Source organism: Dreissena polymorpha, chromosome 13 (assembly GCF_020536995.1).
Source record: "Dreissena polymorpha isolate Duluth1 chromosome 13, UMN_Dpol_1.0, whole genome shotgun sequence".
Classification (NCBI taxonomy): Eukaryota; Metazoa; Mollusca; class Bivalvia; order Myida; family Dreissenidae; genus Dreissena; species Dreissena polymorpha.
In genome coordinates this window covers 38,498,946-38,519,644 of record NC_068367.1, presented here as the reverse complement: position 1 = coordinate 38,519,644, position 20,699 = coordinate 38,498,946, and the positions used below count along the sequence as shown (strand labels likewise).

Sequence of the window (20,699 nt, the reverse complement as noted above, 5' to 3'; positions counted from 1 at the left end):
TCAATCATACCTCTGTTGTTTTAATAATATATATGCTTTGATAAAATGACGTTTGCAAAATAGGTTTCATGTCGTTTAATGTTTTCTTCCAAGATAAGAGATATCCAATGCCATTATAAATTAGCGTCCTTGGGCAAGGTGCTGGAGCCTGAAATAAATTAAACCACCAAAGTTTAGCAGAATATGTCATTAATATAAATCGATAATATAAATCGAAGGAGTAGAACTCTGGGGTAAAAATGCCAATATTTGCTTTATAGATCTATCAACTAAGATTCGGATGCGAAATAATAATACATGATAACATTAGCGTTAAATAGACAATCATCCGAATAGCAAACAATAATCATGTAATGATAAAATGTTCATTCGAAAGGTATTTTTTTCCAGACAATATTATAGATTTCCACATGAAATGCAAACTATATCATTATGGTACCTTCGGTATTGAGTCTTATTGATTAGTGGATATTTTATCAACAGTATATGTGACCGTAGAAAATCAGTGACCATCATTTTACAATTGATAATAATAAAACAGATATGGCAACAGTTATAGTGAACTCACTCTTTGCATGCTGGGCCGCATAACAATGGAGCGCCTAGACTACCGCCTGGGATTGCAGAAAGGCAGCTCGGACAGTCGGCCTGACATGCAGCCTCAGTGGTGTCGGAGCCAAGGCAAGACTGCAGAAGTTTCGTGACGTCGATTACTAGAGGGTAGATGGTAAAAAGTTGCCGGTAATTGTTATTAATGACAATTTTGTAAACTTTAATTGACAAGTATGGAACAGTATAGAACAAACCTCTTATATTTTAACACAAAAAGTATATCAAGAGCAAACAATTGCTAATGATTGAAATAAATAGGACTACATGATTATTTTTAGAAAAAGTCAAATGTTGATAAAAGTGACGGTAATTACTTACAATGGTGCTGAAATACTCCGGATAAGAATCTCTCCTCGATGCTGGCACAGTAGACCATTGGCAACAAAACGAGCAGGTACACGGCGAACTTCATCTTGATATCTGAATTAAAAAAATAATGATACACTTTTATGCTCTCCGGTCGTTTATAGAGAAATATCAGTGAATTAAAACTGATAATTTCACTGTTACAAACAGTGAAATTTAAAAGTGAAAATTAATTAATAATTTTCACTGTGAAATGACTTAATTTTTTGACTAAATGACGTCATTATCCCAGCGAAATTCTTTAGTTTAACTCTTTAAAAATGTATATAAACGGCGAAAAAAAAGCATAAATTAAAAATAAAATTTGTTGGATTCGGTGGAATATCGATATTTTAAATATTTTTTTTTTGATCACTCGTGAATTTAAGTCGATCATCCATTGAATCCAACAAATATCCTCTATATAAAACGCATTCATCAATGAGACTGGTTAAGTATGTAAATGTGAATAACTGATTAGACGGAAAGTGCGACCATTCGGGCTTTAGTTGTGGAAAGGATAAATCGGTCTTTGGGGACAAACATCTTTTTCGTGCAAGCTACGAGTCAGTAAATCGAAGTTTGATTGCGCTTTTCTCGAAGAGCAGCCATCCGCCCTGCACTAAATGAATGCTACTATCAGTTTCTGTATGAAAAGAAAAAAATTGGACTCAAAAACCTTGAACAGCTTTTGCAATCGAATAATTCCACATATCGGGTTATTATCGTTATGGCAGCATTGTTGATTGTATTATGGTCTGGTTAAGTTCTGATTGCAAATTGTAGGCGCAAGTTTTCAGTAGTTTCCAAATGTTTAACGACTTAAATCAAACTGTGGACATTTCTCTTATATAAATATGTTGAGCAATTTAAGTATCAATATAAAACTCGTAAACTAAATTTCAACTTAAACATTGCAGCTCTATAATATGCGTTGATTGAAGAAAATGTACTGAACTTGCTTTGTTCTTTGGTAAACAGACATACAGATAATTTGATTCCCTTTTTAAGCCAGGTAAATCCTGGTTTTTACGAAAAATGTTCAAAGCGTAATATATAATTACGTGTTGTAAACAAGAGTTGTGGGATATTAATTATATTAAAACGGGTAATCTGATACAAAATTAAATATAGTGTTAAACTGAAATAACTCTCCCTTTTTCTTGCATACATTATTTTTATATTATAACCGTGTTTATTATTTACTCTTATTGACGACATGTTTTAATATGATATATAACGATTATTTTGCGTAGATTTTACAAAAAAAGAGATAAAATACACTCATAGTTACTAGTCAGCATAAAAACGCATATATGTGTGTTGCATAATGTGTAAGTGAAATAACAAACAAACGATTATGATGTATCTTGATGAAGAAATCAACAAAACTATAAATATATACCCTGAGAGATGTATCTGCTATTACACTTATTTCCGCTGAATGTATACAATATGCTCGGTTTAGAAAGCTTTGAAAGTCGCGATTATTTTTGCAATCACTCTTATTATTAAACACCGTTTTCATATCTTTTATCACATGCAATACGCTGTTTCCCATGTAATATAACCATTAAGAATATTTTTTATCCCATTTTCACCGCGACATTGACGGTATAACACGTTGTGGAATATACTTGCCTGTCTTCAACACTGTGGAATATACCTGTCGCGTGCACAGACTACTTTTCAAATGACGTCATGCGATATGCGCTAAAATAGGTCGATATTGTTTGGTTCATTGATCGAATTTTAAGGTCACCCATTGGAAGAAAATATTTTAAAGAAAAAAATATATATAACATATTCAATAAAAGAAATGTTGAAATAAAATATAAAATTACACGATTTTTGTTTTGTTATTTTTTTATTTCTATTTACTTTACCGCTGAATGATTTTTCATAACAAACTTAGTCGAGAAAACTTAAGCTTCACAATTATACGACCTTGAACCTTTAAATCTAGTCATATGACATAATTTTTCGCCATCCGTATAATGAATCAGCTGATTGGTGGCGTCATAAAATGACATACTTATTGCGTCATTTTCCCTATTTTTTTTGACGATTTATTATAAACGCGACTTATTTCACATGTTTTCTACATGTACTGTTTATCGACATATCTGAATTGTCAATTGATATTATTTTCCTTATTTCGTGCAATATGCATTGTTTATAATCCATGCATATACTTTTGACATTTAACTAAAAAATTAAGAATTTACAGCAAGCCATACACATATCGCACAATTCATAAATAATCTGCAATGTTTGCTTTCCTATTTAATTCACGTTAGGCATAGAGCTGTGTAAAGTATAAGATGGTAAAAATAGCACCACACTGGAATTGGGAACGTCCCATTTTGTACACGGGTATTATCTACTCATTTATCTGTTGTGTATTGGAAGGTTTTCCATTCTTTGTGTATTTATATATTAAATTATTTTCTTGTACAATAGGGGCATTTACCATAGATAAATAAAACATTGTGCAAGTTTAAACATAATTATGTTTGTATGCAGATTTCTGCAAATGCAACCGAGTTTACCAACGGCTATTATTAGATAAACTGCTCCGGTTCATTTGAACAGCAGTAATGTAGAGTACATGACGTAGAGTGTGAAGAAGAAGAAAGTTTATTGAGTTCATAAACTCATCATAGGCGCTCGATATCAATGACAATGTTTATTTTTTATTTATTTATTTTTTAGTTACCACTTGTTTATTATAATGCATTCACATACTAAATTAATAAAACTCTTCCGACAAAACGTCTTCTTAAAAAAAGATTGTTCGACTATGTATGTTTAGATATTGACAAGGTTAATCACTCGCCATTTTCTAAAGCAACGGATGTGCGTCATTATGCATAATTAAATCGCTGTCACCCCGCTCGCTTATTAAAATGCGCGCACAGGCCGGGAACCTCGCTCATTATACACATTACAGCCACTAAGCGCCAGATTTGATTTTTGACGTGCTGATTTTTTATCTGGAAATCACCATGGCAGACGAAATCAAGTTAAAAAATTGGTAAGGAATGATTCATGTGTATGCAATTTACAATATATTTTGTTGATTGCCCCATTAATTGAGTGAAACAATAGTTACAAGGATTTATCACATCGTCTGTGGATGTTTCTGTTAAAACTGAAAGTAGATGGAGAAAGAGCGAGTTTCCCGGCCTGTGCGCATTTCAATAAGCGAGCGAGATTTTTATTAATTTAGTATGTGTATGCATTATAATAAACAACGGGTAACTAAAAAACAAATAAATAAATAAATAAAAAAAATTGTCATTGACATCAAGCGCCTATGAAACTCATTTGAATATAGTGATAGGATGGCATAAGGGTCTTTATTTAACTATGCTAAAATAATTATTAAAGACCCTAGATGCAAAATATTCAATTATTGAGTTAAATGGATTATTAGATGGATTTTAAAGCATAATTAAAGGTAAGATACTAGTTCCAACGTGTTTTGGTTTTTGTTTGTACTTTTGTCGTTCCCTGTTCTCGGGGATATGATTTTAACATGGGCGCCACTGATGCATCGGATCACACACGGCATACCCATAACATTATATAAAAAAACACGTTCTGCGCGTCCTTAAATTCGTCGTCCGAAGTCGGAAAACGTATTGCCCTGTATATTTAGTCAAATAAAGTGTCAGTCGCTGCAATTGTCTGTTTACTCGTCAAAATTGTCAAGAAACTTTAGTGTACAGTTTATATAGTATTGTACAAAGTCGCGCCAGTCAAAAATCATAAAAGCGACATTTAAAGTTATGGTAGCCAGAACTAGGTCGTCGATGGTGCGACATCATTTTGTCAGGAGCAATCGCCGCCATATTGGATTTTGATCATTTTCTTTCGAAAATAAAATGAATTATAGTAAAGTAAAATCTTTTTTTCGCGGTCGTAATGTGATTATTGTGTAACAATTCGCATACTGCGTAAAATTGAATCGATGCATATGGTGATATTTTTACTTGTTTTACAATTTGTGTGTGAATTTTTTTAAGACTATTTTGCGTACCAGAACAAATACATGTATATCACTACGCATGGTTACATGGTTTAAGACTAAATTAAAATTATTGTTAAGGTTATTATATCTATTTATGTTAAACGCCACGTTGAAAAAAATCAAATGGGATAAAAAGAATACTAGGATTAGCGTTGAATACAGAGAAGTTTATGTTGCTCGGCTCGAACACCGAAAGTACTCGCCAAGGCTCGCGCTCCCGGCGTTCTAAGCATCGCAACATAAATTTCTCTGTATTCAACGCTAACCTAGTTTTTTCTATATCTTACACATGCGTGATTTACTTATTATCCGTTTTGATTGGCTTAGTTTTCGTGCGATTGACCAATCGCATTTGATATTTTGCTGAAATGTCGTTACAACGTCACATGACGTCACGAAATGTAAACACCTTTCGGGATTTATCATTATGTTTGCTTAAATATTTATTTAATTTGCTGATTTAAAAGCATGTGGTGAAAAGATCTGTTTAATGTCTAATGTTTGCAATTTTTTAAAAAGTATCCATATTTAAATAATCTATTTAAGGTTAGCATTTACCTTGTGGTGGTCCGAGATTACTTAATCATTAAGTCAAAAGAATGACCCTTTTATATACACACGGCTCGCCAAGCCAAGTAATGAAGACATCTCCGTTTTTGGCAAAACGAAAGATAAGACTCGATAGTGAAGGTCATTAGCGTGTGAGCCGTAGTCATGATTTCGACGGATTTGTCTTCGCTAAATATCGCCGTAAATCTGGAACGCTTGTTGGTTGAAACATCGGCATATAATATACCAAAGAATCTGAAAATTGGACGCATTTTATTTAAGACCCATACATAATAAGGATGTGACTGAAATCATCCCTCAAGTTGGCTATCTTAAGAACCCCGGCAATGAGCAAATGGGTGCACATATATAAACACTATAAACAGTGAATTACTTCAAAATTGTATTGTGAGCTATTTAAACATTACCGAAGTATTTATGATAATTTATCATATAAAACCATATAAATAAACTGAAAAACCATGATAGTGATCATTTCAATATCAAACTCAATCAATTTAGCCTGTTGTGGAGTTTGTTGTGCCAATTAATTGTAAACCGGCGATAGGTCAGTTTAAATAGATAATCAATCATCTCTCTTACTACGATTTCCTTTAATTTCTCGTTAAAAGTTTGACAACACGGTGTCAAATATAATATCAAAATACTGAGAGTACTGGTGTGACGATGCTTTTGAAGAGGATGGATATAAAGCATCAATTTAAGTTTATCTACATCACCACAATTGGGTATGTGTGTACGAAAATTTGGGTACGAAAACAAAATGGGTACGACAACTTTGGGTACGAAAATATTATGCTCAAAAAATGTTGGGTTCGAAAACAAATTGGGTACGAAAAATTTTGGGTACGAAAAAAATTGGGGGTACGGGGAAGTAGTACCCGAGGGAACTTTACCCATTTACATTCTATCAAATCTTAAAATAACTTCATTTTGGGTTTTCTCATCGTCACAGCGATTGAAGTGCCACCTGACAGTTGCGTGTCTGGTTCCTGTCCCGAACCTCTCGATAAATTTGAAAGAGGACAGGAACCAAGCTTCCTTCACCTTTATAAATGATAATAAGCGAGGTATGCCGATTGAGAAAATGATACTCATATAATGGACATTCGGCATAATATAATGGGCCGTGAGTGCGTGACCATCGTATAATGAACAATGAGCATCATAAAATGGAGAGCGAGCATCATAGAATGGACGATGAGCATCGTATAATTGAGAGTGAGCATCGTAAAATTAAAAGTGCGCATCCTATAATTGAGAGTGCGCATCATATAATTGAGAGTGAGCATCATATGATAGAGAGTGAACATCATATAATTGAGAGTGAGCAGCATATAATGGACTATGAACATCATATAATGGGCAATGAGCGGCATATAATGGACAATAAGAATCATATAATGAATAATGAGCATCATATGATGGAGAGTGAGCAACATATAATTGAGAGTGAGCATCATATAATGGACAATGAGCAACATATTATGGAGAGTGAGCATCATATAATGGACTATGCGCATCATATAATGGACAATGAGCAGCATATAATGGACAATGAGCAACATATAATGGACTATGCGCATCAAATAATGGACAATGAGCATCGTATAATGGACAATGAGCAACATATTATGGAGAGTGAGCATCATATAATGGACTATGCGCATCATATAATGGATAATGAGCAGCATATAATGGACAAAAATAATCATATAATGGACCGTGAGAATCATATAATGGTAAAATATCCTCATACTATCGTTAATTAACAACGTGTAATGCGAAAGTAACATCATATAATATATATTAAACATCATATAATTATATATATAGTAATGAAATATACGCTTTCATTTTAAGGCAGCTATGGCGTTCCATGGAAATCACTCTAAATATATTACCATTGTTAAAAAGCATACGAGTCGTGTAACTGCTTACGTTCTGCAACTTGTTGTCATATGGTTATTATCAACCTTATATCGTGTCCCGTATATAAGACAAATGGTGTACATTTTTTCGAACCCTTTATAAACACACACCAATATAAAGTGTGTCATAATTTTACCTAATAAGATCACTTATATTTGATTTAAATCTTGGTCAATATATTAAAGCAAGTTAATGCCACGCACGATTTTTTCACATCTAACTGGGTCACATCCTAAACTGAAGAAAGAAAGTGGGCCCGCTTCATAACAACAATTGTACAATACTTTACGAACGTCCATCCCGTCGTCAATACAAGGTTTTAAATGACGTTACTGACGATGCTTGACGAAGATTGAGTTAGCTAGATTTTCTCAATCGGCATACCTCGCTTATTATCATTTATAAAGGTGAAGGAAGCTTGGTTCCTGTCCTCTTTCAAATTTATCGAGAGGTTCGGGACAGGAACCAGACACGCAACTGTCAGGTGGCACTTCAATCGCTGTGACGATGAGAAAACCCAAAATGAAGTTATTTTAAGATTTGATAGAATGTAAATGGGTAAAGTTCCCTCGGGTACTACTTCCCCGTACCCCCAATTTTGTTCGTACCCAAAATTTTTCGTACCCAATTTGTTTTCGAACCCAACATTTTTTGAGCATAATATTTTCGTACCCAAAGTTGTCGTACCCATTTTGTTTTCGTACCCAAATTTTTGTACACACATACCCAATTGTGGTGATGTAGATAAACTTAAATTGATGCTTTATATCCATCCTCTTCAAAAGCATCGTCACACCAGTACTCTCAGTATTTTGATATTATATTTGACACCGTGTTGTCAAACTTTTAACGAGAAATTAAAGGAAATCGTAGTAAGAGAGATGATTGATTATCTATTTAAACTGACCTATCGCCGGTTTACAATTAATTGGCACAACAAACTCCACAACAGGCTAAATTGATTGAGTTTGATATTGAAATATCACTATCATGGTTTTTCAGTTTATTTATATGGTTTTATATGATAAATTATCATAAATACTTCGGTAATGTTTAAATAGCTCACAATACAATTTTGAAGTAATTCACTGTTTATAGTGTTTATATATGTGCACCCATTTGCTCATTGCCGGGGTTCTTAAGATAGCCAACTTGAGGGATGATTTCAGTCACATCCTTATTATGTATGGGTCTTAAATAAAATGCGTCCAATTTTCAGATTCTTTGGTATATTATATGCCGATGTTTCAACCAACAAGCGTTCCAGATTTACGGCGATATTTAGCGAAGACAAATCCGTCGAAATCATGACTACGGCTCACACGCTAATGACCTTCACTATCGAGTCTTATCTTTCGTTTTGCCAAAAACGGAGATGTCTTCATTACTTGGCTTGGCGAGCCGTGTGTATATAAAAGGGTCATTCTTTTGACTTAATGATTAAGTAATCTCGGACCACCACAAGGTAAATGCTAACCTTAAATAGATTATTTAAATATGGATACTTTTTAAAAAATTGCAAACATTAGACATCAAACAGATCTTTTCACCACATGCTTTTAAATCAGCAAATTAAATAAATATTTAAGCAAACATAATGATAAATCCCGAAAGGTGTTTACATTTCGTGACGTCATGTGACGTTGTAACGACATTTCAGCAAAATATCAAATGCGATTGGTCAATCGCACGAAAACTAAGCCAATCAAAACGGATAATAAGTAAATCACGCATGTGTAAGATATAGAAAAAACTAGGTTAGCGTTGAATACAGAGAAATTTATGTTGCGATGCTTAGAACGCCGGGAGCGCGAGCCTTGGCGAGTACTTTCGGTGTTCGAGCCGAGCAACATAAACTTCTCTGTATTCAACGCTAATCCTAGTATTCTTTTTATCCCATTTGATTTTTTTCAACGTGGCGTTTAACATAAATAGATATAATAACCTTAACAATAATTTTAATTTAGTCTTAAACCATGTAACCATGCGTAGTGATATACATGTATTTGTTCTGGTACGCAAAATAGTCTTAAAAAAATTCACACACAAATTGTAAAACAAGTAAAAATATCACCATATGCATCGATTCAATTTTACGCAGTATGCGAATTGTTACACAATAATCACATTACGACCGCGAAAAAAAGATTTTACTTTACTATAATTCATTTTATTTTCGAAAGAAAATGATCAATATCCAATATGGCGGCGATTGCTCCTGACAAAATGATGTCGCACCATCGACGACCTAGTTCTGGCTACCATAACTTTAAATGTCGCTTTTTATGATTTTTGACTGGCGCGACTTTGTACAATACTATATAAACTGTACACTAAAGTTTCTTGACAATTTTGACGAGTAAACAGACAATTGCAGCGACTGACACTTTATTTGACTAAATATACAGGGCAATACGTTTTCCGACTTCGGACGACGAATTTAAGGACGCGCAGAACGTGTTTTTTTATATAATGTTATGGGTATGCCGTGTGTGATCCGATGCATCAGTGGCGCCCATGTTAAAATCATATCCCCGAGAACAGGGAACGACAAAAGTACAAACAAAAACCAAAACACGTTGGAACTAGTATCTTACCTTTAATTATGCTTTAAAATCCATCTAATAATCCATTTAACTCAATAATTGAATATTTTGCATCTAGGGTCTTTAATAATTATTTTAGCATAGTTAAATAAAGACCCTTATGCCATCCTATCACTATATTCAAATGAGTTTCATAGGCGCTTGATGTCAATGACAATTTTTTTTATTTATTTATTTATTTGTTTTTTAGTTACCCGTTGTTTATTATAATGCATACACATACTAAATTAATAAAAATCTTCCGACAAAACGTCTTCTTAAAAAAAAGATAGTTCGACTATGTCCATAGATATTGACAAGGTAAATCACTCGCCATTTTCTAAAGCAACGGAAGTGCGTCATTATGCGTAATTAAAGCGCTGTCACCCCGCTCGCTTATTGAAATGCGCACAGGCCAGGAAACTCGCTCTTTCTCCATCTACTTTCAGTTTTAACAGAAACATCCACAGACGATGTGATAAATCCTTGTAACTATTGTTTCACTCAATTAATGGGGCAATCAACAAAATATATTGTAAATTGCATACACATGAATCATTCCTTACCAATTTTTTAACTTGATTTCGTCTGCCATGGTGATTTCCAGATAAAAAATCAGCACGTCAAAAATCAAATCTGGCGCTTAGTGGCTGTAATGTGTATAATGAGCGAGGTTCCCGGCCTGTGCGCGCATTTTAATAAGCGAGCGGGGTGACAGCGATTTAATTATGCATAATGACGCACATCCGTTGCTTTAGAAAATGGCGAGTGATTAACCTTGTCAATATCTAAACATACATAGTCGAACAATCTTTTTTTAAGAAGACGTTTTGTCGGAAGAGTTTTATTAATTTAGTATGTGAATGCATTATAATAAACAAGTGGTAACTAAAAAATAAATAAATAAAAAATAAACATTGTCATTGATATCGAGCGCCTATGATGAGTTTATGAACTCAATAAACTTTCTTCTTCTTCACACTCTACGTCATGTACTCTACATTACTGCTGTTCAAATGAACCGGAGCAGTTTATCTAATAATAGCCGTTGGTAAACTCGGTTGCATTTGCAGAAATCTGCATACAAACATAATTATGTTTAAACTTGCACAATGTTTTATTTATCTATGGTAAATGCCCCTATTGTACAAGAAAATAATTTAATATATAAATACACAAAGAATGGAAAACCTTCCAATACACAACAGATAAATGAGTAGATAATACCCGTGTACAAAATGGGACGTTCCCAATTCCAGTGTGGTGCTATTTTTACCATCTTATACTTTACACAGCTCTATGCCTAACGTGAATTAAATAGGAAAGCAAACATTGCAGATTATTTATGAATTGTGCGATATGTGTATGGCTTGCTGTAAATTCTTAATTTTTTAGTTAAATGTCAAAAGTATATGCATGGATTATAAACAATGCATATTACACGAAATAAGGAAAATAATATCAATTGACAATTCAGATATGTCGATATACAGTACATGTAGAAAACATGTGAAATAAGTCGCGTTTATAATAAATCGTCAAAAAAAATAGGGAAAATGACGCAATAAGTATGTCATTTTATGACGCCATCAATCAGCTGATTCATTATACGGATGGCGAAAAATTATGTCATATGACTAGATTTAAAGGTTCAAGGTCGTATAATTGTGAAGCTTAAGTTTTCTCGACTTAGTTTGTTATGAAAAATCATTCAGCGGTAAAGTAAATAGAAATAAAAAAAATAACAAAACAAAAATCGTGTAATTTTATATTTTATTTCAACATTTCTTTTATTGAATATGTTATATATATTTTTTTCTTTAAAATATTTTCTTCCAATGGGTGACCTTAAAATTCGATCAATGAACCAAACAATATCGACCTATTTTAGCGCATATCGCATGACGTCATTTGAAAAGTAGTCTGTGCACGCGACAGGTATATTCCACAGTGTTGAAGACAGGCAAGTATATTCCACAACGTGTTATACCGTCAATGTCGCGGTGAAAATGGGATAAAACATATTCTTAATGGTTATATTACATGGGAAACAGCGTATTGCATGTGATAAAAGATATGAAAACGGTGTTTAATAATAAGAGTGATTGCAAAAATAATCGCGACTTTCAAAGCTTTCTAAACCGAGCATATTGTATACATTCAGCGGAAATAAGTGTAATAGCAGATACATCTCTCAGGGTATATATTTATAGTTTTGTTGATTTCTTCATCAAGATACATCATAATCGTTTGTTTGTTATTTCACTTACACATTATGCAACACACATATATGCGTTTTTATGCTGACTAGTAACTATGAGTGTATTTTATCTCTTTTTTTGTAAAATCTACGCAAAATAATCGTTATATATCATATTAAAACATGTCGTCAATAAGAGTAAATAATAAACACGGTTATAATATAAAAATAATGTATGCAAGAAAAAGGGAGAGTTATTTCAGTTTAACACTATATTTAATTTTGTATCAGATTACCCGTTTTAATATAATTAATATCCCACAACTCTTGTTTACAACACGTAATTATATATTACGCTTTGAACATTTTTCGTAAAAACCAGGATTTACCTGGCTTAAAAAGGGAAACAAATTATCTGTATGTCTGTTTACCAAAGAACAAAGCAAGTTCAGTACATTTTCTTCAATCAACGCATATTATAGAGCTGCAATGTTTAAGTTGAAATTTAGTTTACGAGTTTTATATTGATACTTAAATTGCTCAACATATTTATATAAGAGAAATGTCCACAGTTTGATTTAAGTCGTTAAACATTTGGAAACTACTGAAAACTTGCGCCTACAATTTGCAATCAGAACTTAACCAGACCATAATACAATCAACAATGCTGCCATAACGATAATAACCCGATATGTGGAATTATTCGATTGCAAAAGCTGTTCAAGGTTTTTGAGTCCAATTTTTTTCTTTTCATACAGAAACTGATAGTAGCATTCATTTATAGCAGGGCGGATGGCTGCTCTTCGAGAAAAGCGCAATCAAACTTCGATTTACTGACTCGTAGCTTGCACGAAAAAGATGTTTGTCCCCAAAGACCGATTTATCCTTTCCACAACTAAAGCCCGAATGGTCGCACTTTCCGTCTAATCAGTTATTCACATTTACATACTTAACCAGTCTCATTGATGAATGCGTTTTATATAGAGGATATTTGTTGGATTCAATGGATGATCGACTTAAATTCACGAGTGATCAAAAAAAAAATATTTAAAATATCGATATTCCACCGAATCCAACAAATTTTATTTTTAATTTATGCTTTTTTTTCGCCGTTTATATACATTTTTAAAGAGTTAAACTAAAGAATTTCGCTGGGATAATGACGTCATTTAGTCAAAAAATTAAGTCATTTCACAGTGAAAATTATTAATTAATTTTCACTTTTAAATTTCACTGTTTGTAACAGTGAAATTATCAGTTTTAATTCACTGATATTTCTCTATAAACGACCGGAGAGCATAAAAGTGTATCATTATTTTTTTAATTCAGATATCAAGATGAAGTTCGCCGTGTACCTGCTCGTTTTGTTGCCAATGGTCTACTGTGCCAGCATCGAGGAGAGATTCTTATCCGGAGTATTTCAGCACCATTGTAAGTAATTACCGTCACTTTTATCAACATTTGACTTTTTCTAAAAATAATCATGTAGTCCTATTTATTTCAATCATTAGCAATTGTTTGCTCTTGATATACTTTTTGTGTTAAAATATAAGAAGTTTGTTCTATACTGTTCCATACTTGTCAATTAAAGTTTACAAAATTGTCATTAATAACAATTACCGGCAACTTTTTACCATCTACCCTCTAGTAATCGACGTCACGAAACTTCTGCAGTCTTGCCTTGGCTCCGACACCACTGAGGCTGCATGTCAGGCCGACTGTCCGAGCTGCCTTTCTGCAATCCCAGGCGGTAGTCTAGGCGCTCCATTGTTATGCGGCCCAGCATGCAAAGAGTGAGTTCACTATAACTGTTGCCATATCTGTTTTATTATTATCAATTGTAAAATGATGGTCACTGATTTTCTACGGTCACATATACTGTTGATAAAATATCCACTAATCAATAAGACTCAATACCGAAGGTACCATAATGATATAGTTTGCATTTCATGTGGAAATCTATAATATTGTCTGGAAAAAAATACCTTTCGAATGAACATTTTATCATTACATGATTATTGTTTGCTATTCGGATGATTGTCTATTTAACGCTAATGTTATCATGTATTATTATTTCGCATCCGAATCTTAGTTGATAGATCTATAAAGCAAATATTGGCATTTTTACCCCAGAGTTCTACTCCTTCGATTTATATTATCGATTTATATTAATGACATATTCTGCTAAACTTTGGTGGTTTAATTTATTTCAGGCTCCAGCACCTTGCCCAAGGACGCTAATTTATAATGGCATTGGATATCTCTTATCTTGGAAGAAAACATTAAACGACATCTAATGTTCTTCAAATATTTGCTTATTTATTTAATACTGACATAAATATTTATTCCCAAAATATGATAAGTTTAGCATCTACAATTGATCTAACCGCCTTAGCATACACCATAAACTGATAACTGATGTTTTATTACTTATTCGTTTGCTTAAGTATAATACAAAAAGGAAAACTCGAAAAAAGTGTGAAACCTATTTTGCAAACGTCATTTTATCAAAGCATATATATTATTAAAACAACAGAGGTATGATTGATATGACTGTTCTCAAATATATTTCAAAGGCAATTTCTCTTTTTTATGTTTGTGAAAACCACAATCATCAATTAAGGCCGTCATATACCAGTTTCTTGCTTGCGATATCGGTGAATTAAGGAGTTCTTTAAAAACATTATTAGGAAGTACAAGGTCCAAAAGCGAAATCTGTTGTTTTCGGCAAGCCATGCTGAAGCATATGTTGAACAACGTACACATATACCAAGAAACAAAGTCAACATGTAGCTGCAGCAGCTGTAGAGAAGCCTCGGTTTATCATACAATTCAGCTATTTATAGCAGGGAACCAAGTGAAACCAGTGCGAAACAGCACACATATACTAGATTGACACTCATTCACAAGAAACAACTGATATGATTCAACTTTGATTATCACCTTGGCACAGCGCTGTGGTTTAAACTGGTTTAAAGAAGATCCGAGTTAAGAATTAACATTTGGCCATTCGTTATTTAAATATTTAAGATTATGGGGCCGATTAACTTCATAGTTACATAATTTAAATTCCATTTCATTTCCATTTAACTACTCATTAGTTTAACGACTGCCTTACCAGCAAAAATGGTGCGGACTAAACAGAAGCAATCGACGAATCTTTTAAGCTGACCATGTTGATGTTCTGTGGGTCTACAATAATCAAAATTGAGTAGATATTGTACTACACAATTAAAATAAGATCGCAAAAGGTTTGCAAACCAACCACATAGCAGTTGAAAAAAAACATGCACGTACACCGTCCGGTCACCGTGCTGATTCTACTCTTCGGCTATGGAAGCTGAATATCGTTTTTAACCTGAGTTTAATGAATGCAAAAAATTGTGGAAACAACATAAGCTTTTCACAAAATTTAACTAGTAAAATAGCATTCATAAAAAACATCTACCGAAAAACGTTTGCAAATTACAGTTGAAAATAAATACTCGAGTCGACCAATTATTTGCTTATATTTCAATTTACAAATAAAAACGCATTGTTATATTTTACAAACTATTAATTGTAAACCCTTGTACGATTAACCGCAAAGCTTAGATATAATTTTCTGTCATCTGGTTATAGGCTTGACGAAGGAAAAACACACACAATCGAATGGGTTTGCTCAAATATACGTTATGCACTTTGGGAGTTTGGGTATTTCGTTTACGGACATCACGGTCTTTAATTTAACTTAAAACATATATATTTAAGTTGATCTACAAAGCGGAACAATTATGTACGACACAACAATGGTAATCATGCCATTCCGTACCACATCGATATAATTTGCACAATCGAATATATCTGACTGACCAATTATGAGAGGTTATCATTAGTTTGTATGACGACATCACGTCACTATTAAGTGTACCATGATTAATTATGCTTAACCAATGCAATAAATATATATGTTTCAATGTCACTCAATTTTGATGCAACGCATAAGCTTCCACGCTGTGTCAGACAATCTCAAACGCAACAAATCGGCATACGAATTATGGAGCGTAAGTTAGTTCCTTTTTCCTAGTTCCTTATTCGAATAAGGAATTGTTCCTGATTCCGTATCCAAGCTTAAAGCTCACCGGCAGCGGTTTTAAAAACCACATATACCAATTTTATGTCAGATTATAATGTTTTAAATCACATCCATGCAATTATTCGATTAAAACCAAAGTATTCAGCGAGTTTACAGCCGATAACTATGCCGAATGTTCGCACTTCGCGATCGAGTCGACATTTTTTTCAAACCGGAATGACGTATTCAAACACCACTTGCTTGAGTTCATAACAAAAGAATCGATATCAGCTGTTGTCATATTAAAGATCGACGTATATAGCGAAGGTTTTTTTAGTACAAACACATGACGGCGTATCTTGATTGTTTAAAGTATTGAATTATGATTTAATCAGACAATTATAAATGACTCATGATGAACAGATACAATTCTTACCAGAAATTGCTCGATGTTCGATTGCAAGTCTAAACTAACCATTCAAATTTAATACTTCAACAACGTAGTCAAAACAAATAATGTTGATATGAAATGAATTAATCTTAAGTAAATGTCGCGTCATTTAAACTAGAATTGTCTAGAATATCTGTTTAATTTCTTTCGCTTTTATCCGGACAGGGCCATTTCGTTGAAAACCGATGTTGACCCTTCAAACGATTTAGTATTTATGCATATTGATCTCGTTGTTGTCGTCATTTACTTAAAAGCGAAAATTATCTTATTTCTGTTATATGATATATGTGTATATAATTTGTCTTAACAACAAGCCGTGATTTCTATAAATGTGACGAAATTTTATTGTTGTAAACTATCCACGAACGAGCTGAATTTATATCATAAAGAACAAATACCTTGTCAAAATATATTTATTTTGCTTTTAATTTCAAATCGAGTTGTCAATACTCTCCTGCTGGTGCAGTATGTTGTATATTCTGTTACTGCAGAAAGATAATCTGCTTGTTTTATGACTGTCTGTGCAGATGAAATTTATAACAGTAGATCACTGATAACATGACTACAGAAACAAACAAGACCGAATATTGTATTACACCAGCTTGATATATGGCAGCTGTAAGTTGGTAATACACCAAAATCTGCCAACTTGGTGCAACTTCCAGCCTTGATGGCATGATGATTTGCGCCAGTACAGGCACTTTAGTGACCTATTTTTTTGTCAAGAAACCACCACATTTAATGAACTTAATAAATGAAATTGGCTTATTTAATTTTGCACTCATTATAATGCTGTCATAAGATGACAGTTAACATCCATGCATTGTCTGCTTTTATAAAAATTGCAACACAAACTTGTATGATAAAAATAACTTTGTAATCATAATAGCAATACAACATGTTTTTCTTTTGATCCACGCGGTACACATCACCTTTTACACCATTATTCGTGTTGTGACAAACATTAAAATACAACTTGTTAACGCGTTACGTAATAACAAAATGGCGTCCATATTCAGTCTCAGCCAACGAGTACACGCGTACCTGCAAAGTTGAGACTCCGCCCATTGGTTGGCAAAAAGATAAAGTTACATTATCGTAAAAGGAAGTGGAATTTGGGGGGGGGGGAGGGTTACATGCAGTCAGTTTACTACTAAGCACATATGATGCAGGTCCTGGTGCATAAGATTTAAAAAATGCATTTCAAATGATACTTTTGGTATCATTTTAAGGGTAAATGTGTATGTCACAGGGCAAAAGGCCTGATTTGTGCATTTCTTTGTACGTTGGCGGTTGCCAGCCTCAATAGTAGGGCATGGTGTTTGCATACAAGATGGCCGTGCCGGTGTCGGTCAAAACCAATCTCCACGCAGAGTTGTCGTTCCTTGCTCTCACATACAACTCTGCGAAAGGCTCAGCACGCCATTTTGTCTATAAAATAGCTAAAACCGAAGAAAAGCATTCAATGTATATTTGATTGGATATTTAAGATCGCATGTATTAAATTAAGAAATATGACTTTTAAATGTACGATAAATCGTGCAAATACTTGCACGTTTTAATGCAACTCTTTGGAACTATTTTATTGCCCATTTACGCAGATGGAATCATTCCACGCACTTTACATATGTAAATAATTGATCATAATGTTTATTGAGTGACGTTAGGAATTGCTTCGACGTGTGTATGTATGTTGTTTTCTTAACATCAAAAAACCATATCAGTTTTATAATAATGAATTAGGACTGATATAAGATATCATGGTATGAGATGGTTTTCTTTAATGCAGTGAATGCAATGTAACCGTCGTGCAAGAGATTGTTTAGTATACTGTAACCTCAATGATGAACGCTTGGTATGATCATGACATGAATGAGACGCTTTCATAACAATAGTCCGTTCTGAGCCCAACACAGAGGTGAATGTAATGTAACCGTCGTGCAAGAGATTGGGTCAAAACCGGTGCATATGTTCTAATATAATTATTTTGAGTTTAAACATATTGATTTTTTTCTAATGCAATTTTTTGTAAGCTTATGAAACCATCTTTCCAGTCATGTATAGTGATATGTTGACTATACGCTCGGTCATGGTGAAATTTGAGATCAAAGATTGCGATCTCAATATATAACAAAAAAGGAATTATTTGCGCATACGTAACCTATAAGCGCATATATAGAGACGGTGAACATAATCATCGATTTTATTGATAATCATGCACTATATCAACTATAATGTTATAAATTATATCTGAATACAACGTTAACGTGCAAGGAAATGCATTTTAGGAACGATTATATTGTTGTTATTATTAATTGTTTTAGTAAAACGAACTTTGGAGTAGAACATCATCTACGTGCTCGGTATGTGGTTACCACAAAGATCTCTCTGCTTAGCACATCATTTTAGATTAAAAAATATCAAAAATGTAAATTCTTTAAGAATAAATTAAATTTAATGAAAGAACACAATTAAGGATGAAAACAAACAACAAATAGATCGATTTTATGTACGCAACATATAGTTCTGATTTGAACCTTAATATGTCTGTAAAAACTTACCATGTTACACATGTTACACATTAAATAAATTCAATTAACCACAACTCACACAGAATGTGGCGTCTCATCAGGATCCAAACTGTTTGATATTCTGATAGTATTCTTTAAAAAAATCAAAGAAAATGCTAATTTTAGAAATTCAGAACACGACATTTTTGCAGACGACAAATTTCCAAGCATGCAAAGGGTTAATACATTCAAAGAGCGAACAGCTGCAGTGCAGTTTCCACAGTTGAGAAACTAACTAAACATACAGCCGTGTGTTTCAATACATACCTGTGACCCACTCAAAAAATGAAAACTATCTAAAACATAAAAATGACAAAACCCCATTCTTTGCTTTGGCAACTCAATAAATTTAAATATTTTTCGATGGTTTTGCGTTGTTGTATACCTGTATTGCAATAAATTTACCCGATCATTTAATTTAATTGAATTTTGAAAAAATACATGAAAATAGCCTTATAAAATTGTCTGTTCTTTCACATTGTGCTTCATGCTGGGCAAGTTGTAATACCGGTATGTATGGATATACTTAAGCGTCAGATAAGCACAGCAAAGGTGAAGGTAACGTGGACAAAAGCAGAGTACTAGTATTTGTATTTCGTTCCTTCAGAATGCCAGTATTTTAACATTCAAAAGTATACTTTGTATTATTCCCTATGACTATTTCAATGTAACAACCACATGTTCCATATTCGGTCAAATTCCACGGTCACAATTTCAGTGTAAATGATGGGTGACCAGTTCATGTGTCGGCACATTTTTAACATTAATAGTTTGGCCCAACCACAATGTCTACAATCGTAACCATAGCATCTTGTAAACGATCAATGTGTTAATACATTTTGATTTCGTAATTGGCATGCATACAACAAAGGACATATTAGATTTTCATTTGGATTAAGTTTTTTTTCAAAAATGATCAATCTAAAGATAAAAAAGAGCACCACATAGCAGGTGCCAACGCTCGGCGGCGGGTGCAGTTTTTTTTTTCGTTAGAGGTCACAGTGACCTTGACCTTTGACCTAGTGACGCCCAAAAAGGGTATGGCGTGCAGTACTCATCAAGGTGTAGCTACATATGAAGTTTCAAAGTTGTAGGTGGAAGCGCTTTGATTTTAGAGATTTTTATTCAGGTTTTAGCACGACACGGACGGCGGACGAGCTGGCAATGACAATACCTCGGGTTTTCTCCGATAACAGCCGAGCTAAAAAAAACACTAGAAATTATGGCAAGTATCATATTAACAGAACGTCAATATAAATTAAAAACTGGAATATTAGGTTATACATCGATGTTCTGGTGCACAGCCTGCTGCATGTACAACAACGAAACACAAATAAATGATGG

The 20,699-nt window shown here is 33.5% G+C and overlaps 2 long non-coding RNA genes across 2 annotated transcripts; one reads left to right on the top strand and one right to left on the bottom strand.

Annotated features, from left to right (window-relative positions):
* LOC127856032 (uncharacterized) lies at window positions 1-5,681 on the bottom strand. The gene is made up of 4 exons (XR_008037820.1): window positions 5,552-5,681; window positions 931-1,032; window positions 569-713; window positions 1-148 (listed from the first exon to the last, which is right to left on the bottom strand). It is a non-coding gene; the product is annotated as an uncharacterized LOC127856032 (long non-coding RNA).
* A 3,149-nt stretch (window positions 5,682-8,830) lies between these two features.
* Window positions 8,831-14,582, top strand: LOC127856031 (uncharacterized). The gene is made up of 4 exons (XR_008037819.1): window positions 8,831-8,960; window positions 13,610-13,711; window positions 13,929-14,073; window positions 14,494-14,582. It is a non-coding gene; the product is annotated as an uncharacterized LOC127856031 (long non-coding RNA).
* Window positions 14,583-20,699: the final 6,117 nt, after the last annotated feature.